The following is a 15,428-nucleotide window of genomic DNA, read 5'->3' as shown; positions in this document are numbered from 1 at the left end:
TCGTCACACATGGTCGAGTAGACTGAACATGAATTGGGCAAACACCTATGTACTCATGTAGAACCTAACATGATGCCTTTCAAGGTCTGAACAATATTACTAATAATCTAACTTATACATGTATGTATCCTACTCTCTTCTAGGTTCTTACATGATAGTGTTGACTGTAGCACAATCTGAACTGAAAAAGCCTTTCAAGATGAAGAGTGACTCACAGGAGTGCCGTCGCGCGGAGGTGGAGGCACCAACGGTATCATCGGCGGCGGCGGAGGCGGTGGAGGCTGGCCCATGCTCTGAGAAAAGCTGGCCATGTACTCGTACCAGGCCTTCTGCGACTGCTGGAAGGCCTCAAGCTGGGCCTGCACTCGCGCCCTCTCCTGTGCCAACTCGGCCTGGTGCGATAGCTGGAGGGCCTGAAACTGGCTCTGTGAGGCCTGCTGTGACTCCTGCAGGGCTTCAATCTGGGCCTACAATTATTTATCACATAGTTAGAATGCAAATAAAGAACGGGTAGAAAATGAATGGACAACGAATGCAACAGAACTAACCTGGAGTGCTACCACCTGGGGCTGTGAGCGTGGGCGTATGGCCGGGCTCGAACTCATGCTCCGGGCTCTAATCTGGGCGAGTGTCTGAGTGTTGGCCGTGTCTATGGTGCTGTTGCCCATATAGTACCTCCCGTGTGGCTTACCTGGTCCCAACCTCATGACGATGTCACCCTCAAGGTCAGCGGTGCTCGGATCAAATTCTGGCCCATGGATCTCTCTCGCCATCGCCGTGTACTCACTGAGGCGACTGTGCACGCTCAGATTCTGTTATTCTAATGCACTTGGAGTGTCAAGTCTCACTATCCGAGTACAACAAGCAGCAGACCACCAGAACGTCGCCATCTCGACGCAGAAGTTCTACACAGGACTACTCTCCATATCTGAAAGCTGGACTGCTCTTTACCCCCCCCCCCCCCCATGGTTCTACGAAGCACAGGCTTCCTGAAGAAAAGACACTAGTAGAGAAACGACTTTTGATCCACTTCGAAATTTGGCTTTAGTCCCGGTATTTTTCGTGCCCGGGACTAGAGAAACCTTTAGTACCGGTTGGTATCTCTAACCGGGACTAAAGATCCTGCCCAACGGCTACTGTGGCAGCCTTTTGTTGCAGGGGACCTTTAGTCCCGGTTGGAGCTATCAACCGGGACTAAATGTTAACTTTTACTCCCGGCTGGTCCCTCCAACCGGGAGTAAAAGTCTACTCCCGGTTAGGCTCCGTCCGAGATTAGAAATGAATCTTTAGTCCCGGTTGCTGTCTTCAACCGGGACTAAAGGTCTCCAACCGAATACAGGAGCGACATTTTATTCAACCGGGACTAGTACGTAGAGTAACTGCTACATTAGCTAGCTAGTACATTAGCTAGTTGTCAGTACGTGTCTCTCTGCTGATCCCGGCTAGTACATTAGCTAGGACATGTCAGTACGTGTCAGTACATGTCAGGACAGCTAGTACATGTCAGTACGTGTCAGTACATGTTCAACCGGGACTAGTAAGTAGGAAATCAATTAGTCCCGGCTGATCCCGGCTGACCATCGAGGACTGCTAGCTAGCTGCCCGTAGGAAATCAATTAGTCCCGGCTGGTATTACGAGCCGGGACTAAAGATATACTTTTAGTCCCGGCTGGTATTACCAGCCGGGACTAAAGGTCTTTTAGTCCCGGGTGTTTATAGGAACTTCGATGGGCCGGCCCAGTACGCAATATACTGGAATTGCTGGCCAGTCCCACCTATTAGCACCACCTCGCTTGTTCAGAAAACTGAAAGCTAACTTAAAAGCTCAGCTCTCGAACCATGCAACACGAACTTGAACAGGATCTGCTCTATGGGATTGTACCGCTGATCCTTGACTAAAAGGTCCTTCGTACTATAGTTTATACAAAATGTTGAACATTATAAACGTACGTATATTCTAGCAGCGTAGAATGCGTATTCAAAAACCAAAACGAATCATCAATTAAAAAAAGAAAATAGAAATAGAAACAAAAAAAAAGAAAACCTTTAGTTCGGTAGCAGTGTGAAAATAGAAAAAAAAGGAAAATAGAAATAGAAACAAAAAAACCTGGTAGCAGCGTGAAAATAGAAATAGAAACCAAAAAAAAGAAAAAAAAACCTTTAGTCCCGGTTGGTATTATCAACCGGGACTATAGGGTTTAGCCCCGGTTGGTATTACCAACCGGGACTAAAGGTCCACCTTTAGTCCCGGGCGCGAAACCGGGACTAAAGGAGGGGCCCTTTAGTCCCGAATTCGTGCTCCCGGTTCCAAAACCGGGACTAAAGGGGGTTGCGAACCGGGAGTAAAAGTAGTTTCTCTACTGGTGAGAATTCTGCGGTAGTGACCGTCTACGGCGAAGAGTAGCACTATGTGCATACCGACATTACCTTGGACCAGCTGAATGAGATCATGCTGCCAAAGGCAACAGATTACTTGTACCGGAACCCCAAAGCGACGGCCTGCCAAATGCTTTGGAAGTCTAGACATGGCACTGAGTACATCGAGTTCGAGAAGCCAAGGATGGAGGAGGAGACGCCACCATGTGCACGGAGGATAACTTGTAGGGGAGGTAGTAGGAAAAGGAATCTGCAGGTGCAACAAGATCAGGTGCAGGTGCTGGGGAGCTGGAATCGCAAGGTGGCTTGCTTCCTCAATTCGTGGGTTGCACAAGGGCCTGTCCGGCTGTGAGGTTTGATCCTGGACTGGATTCAGAGAGGGAAGGAAAGTCAGATCGCAGTGCCACCCCCACTGCACCTGAAAATCTGAATCTATCATGTATAACTTATATTTAACCGTACAATAGGCTCCGGCCGAAGGAGATTAGATAATCATGGGAGTTTTTTTTGTTGCTTCATGTACTTGTCTGCAATCCATGATTGCATCGTGCCCTATAAACATTGTCTTTTATTTATTTGAGTTGACTGGCAATAATTGTCAATTTGATTTCCTCTAACACCTGTGAGCTATGATGGTAGTTATGAGCTCTAGGTCCTTCCTCTGTCTTGTTTGTTGAGAGTCAACCAATTTTAAATTTAATCAAATATATACATAATAGTATATTTTTGCAGTAAACATTACTGGAAATATTAATGTTGATACTATTGTTTTATGAATGTAGTGAAACTTGAAATTGATTGATTGACTCCTGCAAAGGCAAGACATTTTCTGGGACCAAGGGAGTAAGAGAATTTGTCACCCCATGTTAGATCTTTTTTTGCTGAGGAAGCAGAATAAGGAAAATTTGGACGCGGGGTAAAAGTAGACATGATTTTAAAAGAGATATTTCACATATAACCACCTCTGTATAGCTCCACCAACAGTTTTCTATCTATGCCATCCTATCCATTCAAAATTCACTTATGAGGGTCCAATACAATCCAATCTAATCCTAGTGACTTTAATATTCTGGGAGGCCAAGGCAGCTTTCCTTTTTTCATGGAGGCAGCGGCATTTTTTGGTGTGGAAATGAGGCACAGTGGCGTTGTTTTGTTACGGGCCCGCTCGGACTAGCTAGGTTTTTGACCAACTTTTTCGTGGGAATGGGCCTGCGCAGTGTGCCATAGGCCTTCGGCCTCTATACAGATGACATTTACCTACACCGACCGATAGTTCAAACGTAGAGGAAAATATATATCGACAGATGTGTAGCCGCTAAAAGAACCTGTACCGATTCGCAAAAAATAGAAGAACCTGTACCAACTGATAGTTTGTACCAACTCTGTACTAACCCATGATGCATCGCTAATTAACCACGCTATTTTTGGTGTGTGGCACAGTTTCATCCTAGGTTGGAGTAGGTCACTTTTGTAAGGAAAAAGGGAGATATCATGGAAGCTAGTTATCTGTTTTAGTCTGTAAAAGTATGATAAGTCAACGTCAAGTGGCGAAGAGAGATTTGAGATCGAGCAACTGGAGGCCAACTGTGATAACCCAAATTAATTTCCACTGCTGTGATCGAACATTTCTATTTCTACAAAATCCACTGTCGTGGCGAAGAGAGATTAACTGGCGATGGCAAGTGGCGAAAAGCGAAGAGTCGAAACTAATTTGGGTTGCAACGAGCCCATAACGAAAAGGACTTTTGTGGCTCGTCTTTTCTATCTGCTCCTAGATAAGAACACACCGACTTCATCTACCACCGAAACAAAAAAGTAGGAAAAGAAAGGATCCATCCGTGAACGTTGGGCACGTGAGTGTCATCATGCAAAATCAACTTAGTGTCAGCCACTAAAGGAGTGATCCTAGCTGTTAATTAAAGCCTTCAAAGTTTGACCAAATATATAAGCAAAATTATTAATGCTTTTGGCACCAGATATATATTATGAAAATATATCTTATGATAAATCTAATGATACTTATTTAATGAAACAACTATTTATACTTTCTTTTTATATATAGTCGGTAAACTTGAGATACTTTAACTTGATGTGAAGTACTATGCTAGAATTATATTCTTTTTTAGGCGGAGAAAGTATTTGCTAGAGAATTCAAATAGGATCGTAGATAGTATGCTAGCTAATAACGTTAATAAAGAAACTATTAGCTGGCTTCTTTTACTAGCAGCCTAGACCCTAAGCGCAATCACAGCTCACATGATCACGGACACGCATGTTAGTATGACACTCCTACTTGAGTGAACCAGACAATAAAAGGGTGGTAAAATAAATCCAAATCAAGAGAATATAAAATGTGGTATAATAATAAGGAAAACAAATTAATAGGTGGTTCCTTCCAGGGACGTAGGCCTTACTAAGGCACCTCTCTCTCTCTCTGTGTACCATATAGCAAGCAATAGGTCTCAATGTTCTTTCGTTTCTCTTCTTCTGTTCCACTGCTGTGATGACTACTGATGAGATCGAGCAACTGGTAACCAAATTCACACATCGACCAAACTGGTGACTAATCTTGGAGTAACTAATTGACAAGTTCTGATGGAACTAATAATAATAAGCCCTTTGATGTGATGAAGCTGTGCTGTCTAGTTTTGTAATGCCAAGCGGATGCATGGGAGCAGTGGTGTGTTACCTAATTCAGTCAGCAGATGAGCAGGTCCGGAGCTTGGAGGGGAGGAGGCGGCCGCGGCGGCGGCAGCCCCGCGGTGGCGGTGGGTGACCGCCCTCCCCCGGTGGCGGCGGTGGTGGAGGGGAGAGAGTGCTCGCCGTCGCCGTTGCTGCTGGGGCCCACCCCACCCCACCTCGCGGGAACGGGAGCGAAGGAGGGAGCACGGGGCGGCGTCGGCGGAGGGGATCATCGTCCGGTGCGCCGGTGCCGCTGTCTCTCTCTCCGTCTCTCCGGTGGCGGCAGCTGTGGGGGACCGCCCGGTGGCGGCGGTGGTGGAGGGGAGGAGGCCAGCGGCCGCGGCGGTGGGGAGGCGTGTGCGGTGTGTGTGTGTGTGCGTCTGTGCACGATTTGAGGGAGAAACGGCTGTGTTGAATGTTTCTGTTTACCGAGTGCCTAGATGTACGGCACTCGGTAAACTCAAGTACCGCAGCCCAATGACATGTGGGGTACATGTTTACCGAGTGCCCAGATCTACGGCACTCGGTAAACATAAGCCTGGTACATTACCGAGTGCCCAGATCTACGGCACTCGGTAAACAGAAGCATGGCAGCCCACTGTGGTAGAAGTGGGCCGTGGCTAACCTTTACCGAGTGTTTCAGGTCACACTCGGTAACTGTATCCATTATTTCATGCAAAACAAAAAAGAAAAAATGCCAATTTAATCCTAAAATTCACCAAACTTTCACACGAACTATTTCATGTCATCTATTTACTATCTAAAAAATTCCAAGTTCAAATCATATTGTTGAATTTCACTCTTAATAGAAATCCTACTCGTCATTGTGAATGTTTAGCGTCTCTTTGGGAGATGTACCGGTTCGGCAACGACGAATGTAAAAATACTTCCAAAACGTTATGAAATTTTTTCTATAACATAGATGTATGCTTCAATGTTAATTCTTCCAATCTTGTGATTTATCGAGTTCGATTTTAATTATTACAATTAAATTCACACGATATGTTCCTAATTTTCATAAAGAATGAAACTTTTGTGAAATATAGTAAATAAATCGAAATAAACACCATATTTTGGAATGGAGTACTAAATATCATATGTGGATAGAGGAAAAAGAATGAAGGGAAAAACAAGAAATTTGGTTGAATTTTACCGAGTGTTGGGCCAATACACTCGGTAAAATATAGTGTTTACCGAGTGTATTGGCCCAACACTCGGTAAAATTTTCATGTTTGCCGAGTGTATGATCATAACACTCGGTAAACATGTCATGCCTTGACGCCGTCTGGGCACGGTTGCTGTCCTAGGTGACGTGGCACGTTAATACCGAGTGACCATTTTTACCGAGTGCACCCCGTCGGTAAACTTGTAGTTTTACCGAGTGTCTGAATATACCGAGTGTGCTGACTCGGTAAAGCGGTTGATTACCGGGTGTTTATGTTTTCCGAGTGTTGGCACTCGGTAAATACTTTTTTCCGAGTGCCCCGACTTTTCACACTCGGTAATTGTCGGGGCACTCGGTAAATACACAGTCTCCGGTAGTGACTGCTACAGCTGGTTGTCCAGGCAAAATGATCCCATAGAAAAAAAGCCAACTTCTTAACTCCATTGTACAATCATCAAAAGAACATTTTGCCCCCTAGTATCGGCACAAACAGAGATACAATACAAGCAAGAAGAGGGTTTTTCGGGGGTGGTGAGCTTACATGAGTGTGCACTTGAGCTGCAGCGGGAGTGTCCATGTTGTGGGAGCCAGCAACAGGTACCTCAGGCGGCCACAAGCATCCTTGCACAGCCCGACCACGGCCATCCACGACTGGATCTCCTGGAGCACGAAGAACCGGATCCGGCGTGATGTATTCCGGTGTGGATTGAGTAGCGGCCGCGGGTGCACCCGTTGAGGACCTCCATGGATCGCCGGCTGTGGCCGCTGCCGTCACGGAAAGGGGCCGGCGACGGAAGGTGGACTCAATGACATCCTCGCCGGCGGCCTCCAGACCCGACCGGCGCAGACGAGGACGCCCTAGGCGCCATTCTCCGCACACGAGGGGGTGGAGATCCTTCCGGAGAATATGCGCTCGGACCGAGGCCGTGGGTGTTAGTGTGTCAGCTTTACAGATTGAAATTGAAGAATGAAATTACCTCTCTCTCAATACACAGTTTCATTTCACGATTTCATAGGCTATCTGTGACATTTAATTCTTGTATGGTATTGTGATCAAATGTGCCATGTGATTTGTGTAGCCGTTTGACATCGTATCTAAACTAAGTATATTAACATGCTGGAACATGACCACGTTGGCAAATAAATCATGCGTGCCTAGCAAAAACGTCCCTAAGCTCTGGACTTGTCAATCAAATCAAATAAAAAAAGAATGGAGGCCTTATCCTCCCTTTCGTTGGATGCTTCTTGTCCACTCGTGAACACCGGCACAACCGCCGCCGCTCTTGTCCGTCATCTCGTACGGCATGGTTGGAGGCACGGCAGAATACGTCGCCGTAGCCGCGGGGCACATGGAGGTGCCAAGATGGACGACGGACCGAACTCACCACCACCGCCGCAAGGTCCTCGTCGATTCACCTGGGTCGGCTTCTTCCCCGGAGCGGCTCCAGGCGGGAGGCGCAGCGAGCTCCCCCGCACGGCAGGCAGGGGGCACAGCAACCTCTCCGGTGCGACAGGCTGCTCGCTGGTGATTGCGGGAACGTGGGTTGACGATGCGCAGGTGACCGTCGGGTGCCGCACGGGATCTCCCGATGAAACTCTCGGCCCCTCAATGCGCGTTTCATTCGGTTTCATCGGCATAGGTAACTGGAGCAGTTGAGTTTCATCCCCACGAAACTCTAGTCGTCTCTCTCTTCATAATTATTGTGACAAGTCATCCAAAATGCTGATGTGTCATAGTAATTAATGAGAATGAAACCCTTATGAAACCTTCGTTGAGACTGGCCTTATATGGGGCCAGTAGGATGTGACCAAGGCCCCACCGCGGTCGTCCGCCTCCACGTGACCCCAGAGGAAAAGTTGTTTAGCGCCGGCTCCCCATAGAAGAATACTGGAAGGATGAATAAAAACAATTTTGGATAACTGTGCCCCCCCACCATTAATAGATATATACTAGTGGATGGATGAATACAAATATAACTTTGTGCTGGATAGAAACCTCCCCACGACCCCTTAATCGTGCATTAAAAATGGGATCTTTGAATCATGCATAAAAAATGCTAATAGCAATGGCAAAAATAACATGCAATTCTACATGAATGAACGTATGCATGCAATTTTCCATCTAGTTCGGAGGATTTTATGCGCCATACTATTTATTTGTTATTCGTCCAAACACTAATCCTAAATGGATCTTCAATCGTGCATAAGAACGTTGATGCAATTCGATGCTTCGTAGAAGCTTAGTCGCAAAAAATCAATGAGATGGCCCTGGAAACATGAATGCAAGCACGCGTCATGACTTTGTCACATTCTGTTTGCGTCACGAGGTTTCTATGCGCTGAAGCAATTAATTCTTACTCGCTTAGGTACTGCATTCTAATTAACATGAGCACCTAGCTAATTGTTTTTGCACAGCTTGGCGATGGATTCTATGCATCTGACCCAGCAGGCTATCACGTCCATGCGTTAAATGTCAATAGTGCAATGGCCTTTCACGTTCGAACGCAAACATCAATCCAAGAATTAACTGCTAGATAATATATAGAGCGCCGGCCTTCATCGTTCCCCAAAATCACGGAGAGAAGGCAGCCAGGTACAACGTCGTCAAACCCGTAAACTGTAAAAGACCGATGTGCTTTACTACCATTCGCAAACGCACAGAAATAGCACAAGCAAGGCTGCTGCCTAATTAGGCAGCATTAATCACGGAATTTCCTGCATATATAAATCGATACAAACCCTTTTTATTTCATTTTTTTCTCCCCCACGCATTTCCTCCTCATCCTATCGCTTGAAAGTAGTACCGGCGCCGGCAACTCCTCCTTCCCCACCGGCGGCGGCGCTCCTCCCTAACCGCGGGCTGCGGCTGCTTCATCCACACGGCGGCGACAGCGGCTGTCCATGGCGGCAGCGCTTCCCCAAGGCTGAGCGTCGTCCACCTCCATCCCGGTGGCCGCGCGGCCTCCCTCTTCTCCCTTGCCGGCGGAGTGGCCTGAGGTGCTCCTGGCCGCCGCAGGCCGTGCACCCCGCCTCTTCCTCGACTGGTGGATCCGGCGGCCGCGCCCTGCATGGCCCGATTGGGGGCGGCGGCGGCACCCTCCATGGTCACCTCGGCATCGGCGTCGGCGGTCGAGCACGAGGTGCAGGGGAGGTGCGGCGGCCCTCCATGGCCACCTCTGGGGCTGCGCCGGCCCTCCACGGCAACCTCTGCAGCGGCAGCGCCCTCCATGGCCAGATTGGGGGCGGCGGCTCCCTCCGGCGGTGGTGCCTCCTCCCTACAACCGGCGACGCCCCCTTCTCCCTTGGCCAGCAGCGTCTCCTCTCCCTTGGCCGTCCAGTAGCGGAGTGGCGCGTCCTCTACATCGGCAGCGTCCAAGATCGACGGTGGCATGGTGTGCCTTGCCCAAGCCCAACAGGCGGCGGATTCCACATCACAACGGGTGCGGTGGCGGTCTCCTCGCGGCCGGCTGTAACTGCGGTCGGCGCCTCCCTCGCACCCTCTACATCGGCAGCATCCCCACCACAACGGCACCACATCCTCCCGAGGTCCAGCGGCGGCTGCTACGGCCTCACCGTGCATGGCTCACCCCCTGGCGGCAGAGGCAGGCTTCTTACGGTGGCAGTCTGGGCCAATCGGCCTCCTCTTCCATAGCACCCCTTCCTATCCAGAGGTGGAATCTTCTTAGAGGCGGAGGCACATCATACGTGTGGTGGCATGTTCTCCCCAATTTGCTTCTCTGTAGGCATGGTGAGATTGCGAACAGGAGATGCGACGGATGGCCGGCCTTGATGAATTTGGCTTCACTGATTTGTTGTTAATTGAGATTTTCGTTGTGGGATGAATTTACTTTCATCATGTTGTTTTAATCACTGCTAGAGCGAGTGAATTTGTAATGTTAGTTTTTGTGCAACGCTGATTTTTTTGAAATTACTACTAATATTTTGTAATTTACTACTCAGATTTTCAGTTTGATGTTACGTTCAAAAAATTTCAGTTTGAAATATGCACGTATCGTCATGATTTTGTAAATTACTACTCAGATTTTCAGATTGATTTTACATCCAAAAAATTTCAATTTGGCCTATGAATATTTACGGTACCGATAGAGTTAAAAAAAAGATCTTACTAATGCTAAAAAAAGGATCTTACTACAAGTATGGAAACGTTTAAAAGAATGTTACTACTAATTATGGAAAACGTTTAGAGACCAATTCTGTAACTTACTACTTGATTTGAATAAATTGGTTGGTTATTACTACTTAATACTGTAAATTACTACTACTTGACAAATAATCTTAAATAATGATATGATTTCAGAATTTTTGGAAAATAAACAAATCACTAGCGCGGCAGTCATGCCGGACTATGCGCCAACCAACCATTAGCGAGCTTCTGCTTTTTACGGTTGACTGGTTGAGGAAGCAAATTCACCGTACCTGACCACAGAGCCGCGCGCCACGAATATTTACTACTAATACTATAAACTACTATTTGGTTTAGGTAAATTGCTTGATTTATTACTACTTGATAAAGAAAATCTTAAATGATGATCTGATTTCATGAATTTTGGAAATAAACAAATCAGCGAACTAAACAAGACCTTATTACGGTTGCGTCGCCGTCGCTCTAAGGGGGTGTTTGATTTCCCCAACTAAAATTTAGTTCCTATCACATCGGATATTTAGAGACATACATAAAGTATTAAATATAGATTAAAAAATAACTAATTGCACAGATTGCGACTAATTTGCGAGACAGATTTTTTAAGCCTAATTAGTCCATGATTTAACACTGTATTGCTACCGTACATGTGCTAATGATAGATTAATTAGACTTAATAAATTCGTCTCGCGGTTTACTGGCGGAATCTGTAATTTATTTTTTTTATTAGTATCCAAATACCCTATGCAACATCCCATGTACCGTCAGACGTGACACCAACTAAACTTTAGTGACCAAACACCACCTAAATAGTATTTAGAGCGTAGCGCTCCAAATAGTCTCTATATATATATACACACACTTACTTACTCTGTAGCTGGCTACAGATCCGCTAAACAGAATATATATATGGTGCATTTTTTATAGTCTGGAGTAGTTAGGCCCCGTTTAGATCCAAAAATTTTTGGATTTTGGCTCACTATAGCATTTCGTTTGTATTTGGTAATTAGTGTCTAATTATGGACTAATTAGGTTCAAAAGTTTTGTCTCGCGATTTCTCGACCAACTGTGTAATTGTTTTTTTTCATCTATATTTAGTACTTCATGCATGTGCCGCAAGATTCGATGTGACGTGTCTACGCAAAATTTTTTGGAATCTAAACGGGCCTTACTCTCTTCATAAAATGCCATCCGATTTAACTAGGTGATCTGTTTAGCAGATCTTAATAGGATCCTATATGTTTTGTTGACTACGACTGCACTACTTTAACTCTCTCTCCGTGATTTACGTGGGTTGTTTCATCTGCTCGTGGATAAGCACGATTTGGTCTGTGCGACTAGGTTCTGTGCAATTAAAATATGTAGTATGGTGCCTGGAGTACGTATATGCACATAAACGTGAAGTATGTACACATACTCCAAGGTCATATTAAAAAAATAGGTAGTATACGATACCTGGCCGGAGTACGTACGTATGTGCACATACATGTATAATAATAGAGTAGGTACACATACTACAATCTTTACGTATGTGCACATACTCCTACACGTGTAATAAAATGGAAGGAGTGGATATACCTTGCGACAAGTATAGACTATAGAGTATGTCCATATACCCTATGAGAAGTATAGTATATGTGGATACATGGCATGCTAGGTAGTATATTTCCATATATATGTACGGTAGTATGCGTTCATATTTTTTTTTATTAGAAGTATGTCCATATACCAATGGAAGGAGTGAATATATACGTGCATATATTTAGATCTCCGGTTGAATATGGTGTGATTTTCTTATCTTAGGAATATAACGTTAGGGGGAATATAATCTATGATTTATTAGACATAGAAGTACGAGTACATACATGTTCTTTCGCTGAATCAAGAAAAAGATTAAAAAAAAGCACATGCAGTACGAGTACATACATGTTCCACAGAAAAAGTCGTCATGGTGAACCCAGCTTGAAACTAAAAAAAACAATAATAATAATATTGGTGTCATATATGCATATTCAAATGATTTGGATGAAAAAAAAACATATCACGAACACATGTACTAGATCGGCTCAGATTGCCATTCAAAATCAAAGAAGAGCATGGATGATTCGTCCTGTTCGTTTATCTTATAAGTCATACTTTTTTCAACCAACAAATAATATTTTTTCTCATAATAAATCAGCGAACGGTATTTTCAGCCATAACTTTTCAGCCAGTTCGCCCATTCATGGGCAGAGGCAAGTCAGGCGCGATCGATCCATCGGATGATTGAGAGAAACGCCGTCTCCCGAAGGCAGTCAGGCGCGATCCATCAGATGAGAGAAACGCCGTGTCCAGAATAGAGGATTTGATGAAAACGGGACTGAGTTACCAACGAGATGACGGGATCAATCTGCACATTTCAGCCTGTATAGAACAGAGAGCACCATGATCAGTGATCGCTGCAGCCTTTTTGAAACGGTGGTGGACAAAAAAATTAATTGATAACTCTAGAAAAGTGTCAGGAATCCAATTTCTACAGATCAATACACGGCTTCCAAAATTCCAGAGAGACCACAGGAGGAACTTGACGCCTGGCCTCGCCTGATGCTAAAAACTAGAAAGAATCAATATACTACTAGAGAAAAAGACATTGATTTTGCCACATTAAATCAATACCATGTCACCAGGGATGATACGGTCGTAGGCCGGTCTCTCGCCGTGATCCTTAAGACGAGATGGGAATGGATGCGAAACAAAGGAAGCGGAACCTTGTGAGAGCATCTCCAAGAGTTTTCTATCTCAACATGACATCCATATAATTTTGGTAAAACAAGAAAAAATAGCCTCCAACAGTTTAGCAAAACAACTTGGCATCAATAGCAACTTGGCAAATCTTTTCTCCGCGCGCGCAAATATACGCGCGTATACGGCTTGGCATCCGGGGCTCTTCGTTTCTTAGCGGGGCTCTTCGTTCGCTTAGCGGGCCTCTTCGTTTTGTTAACATGTTTTTTTTATTTTACCAAGTCAAAAATGCCAAACTCTTGGAGATGGATTATTTTTTTACTTGGCATATAATTTTGGGAGTTAGCAAATCACAAGATTTATCAAGTAAAATTTGACAAACTCTTGGAGATGCTCTGAGCCAACGAATTGACGCCGCTGCCGCCGCCGCCGAATGTTGTATAGCTTGCGGACGCCCTAAAAGACGGTCACATTTTCTAATATATATACAAAGGATTAACGGGCCGGGTCAGATTTTTTTCAACCCGCTAAGCAGCCTGCCACCACGGTCAGGGGAGGTGCGATGGCGGAGCTGTCGGGTCGCAGGTGATCGCCCGGGTCGCAGGTGATCGCCACCTTGGAGGACGCCGCTGCGCCGCCTGCAAAACTGCGGCAGCCACGAGGGAGACTCCTGCCGCGAGCCCGCGAGCGCCCCGCCCGCCGGTGCTCGCTGGAGGTCGCCGCCCCGGCCTGGCCCTCCCGCCGGAGCTCGCAGGACCGCGCGACCTGCCCGCCATGGCCGCGTCGCGCGCCGCGCTGCCACGAGCCCGCCGTAGCTTGCCGGATCTCGCCGCCCCCGCGCTCCCCGTGCGCCCCGCCCGTCCGCTCTGGTCTGAGAGTACTGAACGAAACAATTGTCTGGATGCGGTTGCTGGCCTGGCCGCTGCTGAGGCTGGGGTCGCCCAAGGTGGCCTGATGGCTCCTGCTGCCAGCCAGTACAAGCTGGGCGGCGGGCTGGACGCGGCTGCCGGCCTGGGCAACCGCATGGAAGTTAATTTTGGATTTGGGATGTTCGGTATACTCCGTAGAAGAATGGTCCCCCACACTGAATGTCTGAATGCGACGGGAGGTGGATGTGTTGGCTGGCCGGTGGGGCCAGTCCGCAACACCTGTCGGGTGTGCAGCGGCAGCGCCACTTGCACTTGCCTCTTGTTGTCTACTACTCGTACTACCTCTCTACTTGCTCGTGTAATCTCTTCTCTCTTTTTTTCCTCTGTAAATAAACACTTAAAACAAAAGTACAGAAAACAAACTTCGGGTGAACTCATGTACCAAATTCGTGCGCTCATTTTTACCACCCCGCGATGTGAAAAAAAATCCATGCACTCGCCAACGAGAGTAAAGTAGTACGTAGGTGGAAAAAAAAATCCGTGCACGCGCCAAGCGTGGTGAAAAGATCTACTCAACTCACCCAATGCCACAACAAAATTCCAAGCAGCGTGTCGGTTTCACGAGCTCACTTCTTTTGTCGCCGCTGGAATTCACCATCCAGGTCAATTTACCTAGGCCATTTAGCCCCATTTTAACCTCTCTTATTGTAGTCTTGGCCATCGCGCTATGCTTTTACACGCACGCACGTCACCCTTTATTTTTACCTGCTCAAAAGCGACCACTTTCTTAACAACACCATGATTACTCTCACTCACTCACTCACACCGTCTTTGATGAACCACCGTTAATTAATACGACTGAATCCAAAGTACAAAAGAAAAAATAAAGGCAAGACCCTTCGAGAGAGCGGGCAGGCAGGAACAGCGACAGTCACTCGGTCGGTCGCTTGGTTTGCCGGATAAAACAGACGGTAGGCACAGCATCTGGAAACCGGATCGGATCGGAGGTGCGCCGGCGCCCGGGTCCTACCTTGTCTCGGCACGTTGTGGCGGCAAGCCTTTGAACTGGGACTTTCTAGCGTCCAATCCGGAACACTAGCATCGGACGGTGCTCCCAAACTCACGCCTAACGCACCCAGCATGCTTCAGAGGCTACACGGGCCCACACATGCTCGGAGACCACTCTAAGCCCACTCCCTTTCACATGCCCCCATGCACGTAGCAGCACCACCACCAGTAGGCGCGTTATGCGGTGACCCACGGCGGCGCACTAACAACAGCAGCATGTGCTTTCCCGATATCTACTTTCGAAATATTCAAATGAAACACTTGCAACGTACGTCTAAAATAAATGAAACACTTGAAATATGCGTGTATAGCCATAGCAACATATGTAACACCAGATCTAATTTTGAAACATCCAGATGCAACACTTGCAACATATAAAAGAAGG

Source organism: Miscanthus floridulus, chromosome 14 (genome assembly GCF_019320115.1).
Source record: "Miscanthus floridulus cultivar M001 chromosome 14, ASM1932011v1, whole genome shotgun sequence".
Classification (NCBI taxonomy): domain Eukaryota; kingdom Viridiplantae; phylum Streptophyta; class Magnoliopsida; order Poales; family Poaceae; genus Miscanthus; species Miscanthus floridulus.
The sequence above is the reverse complement of the archived record's forward strand: the minus strand, read 5'-3'. Positions refer to the sequence as shown.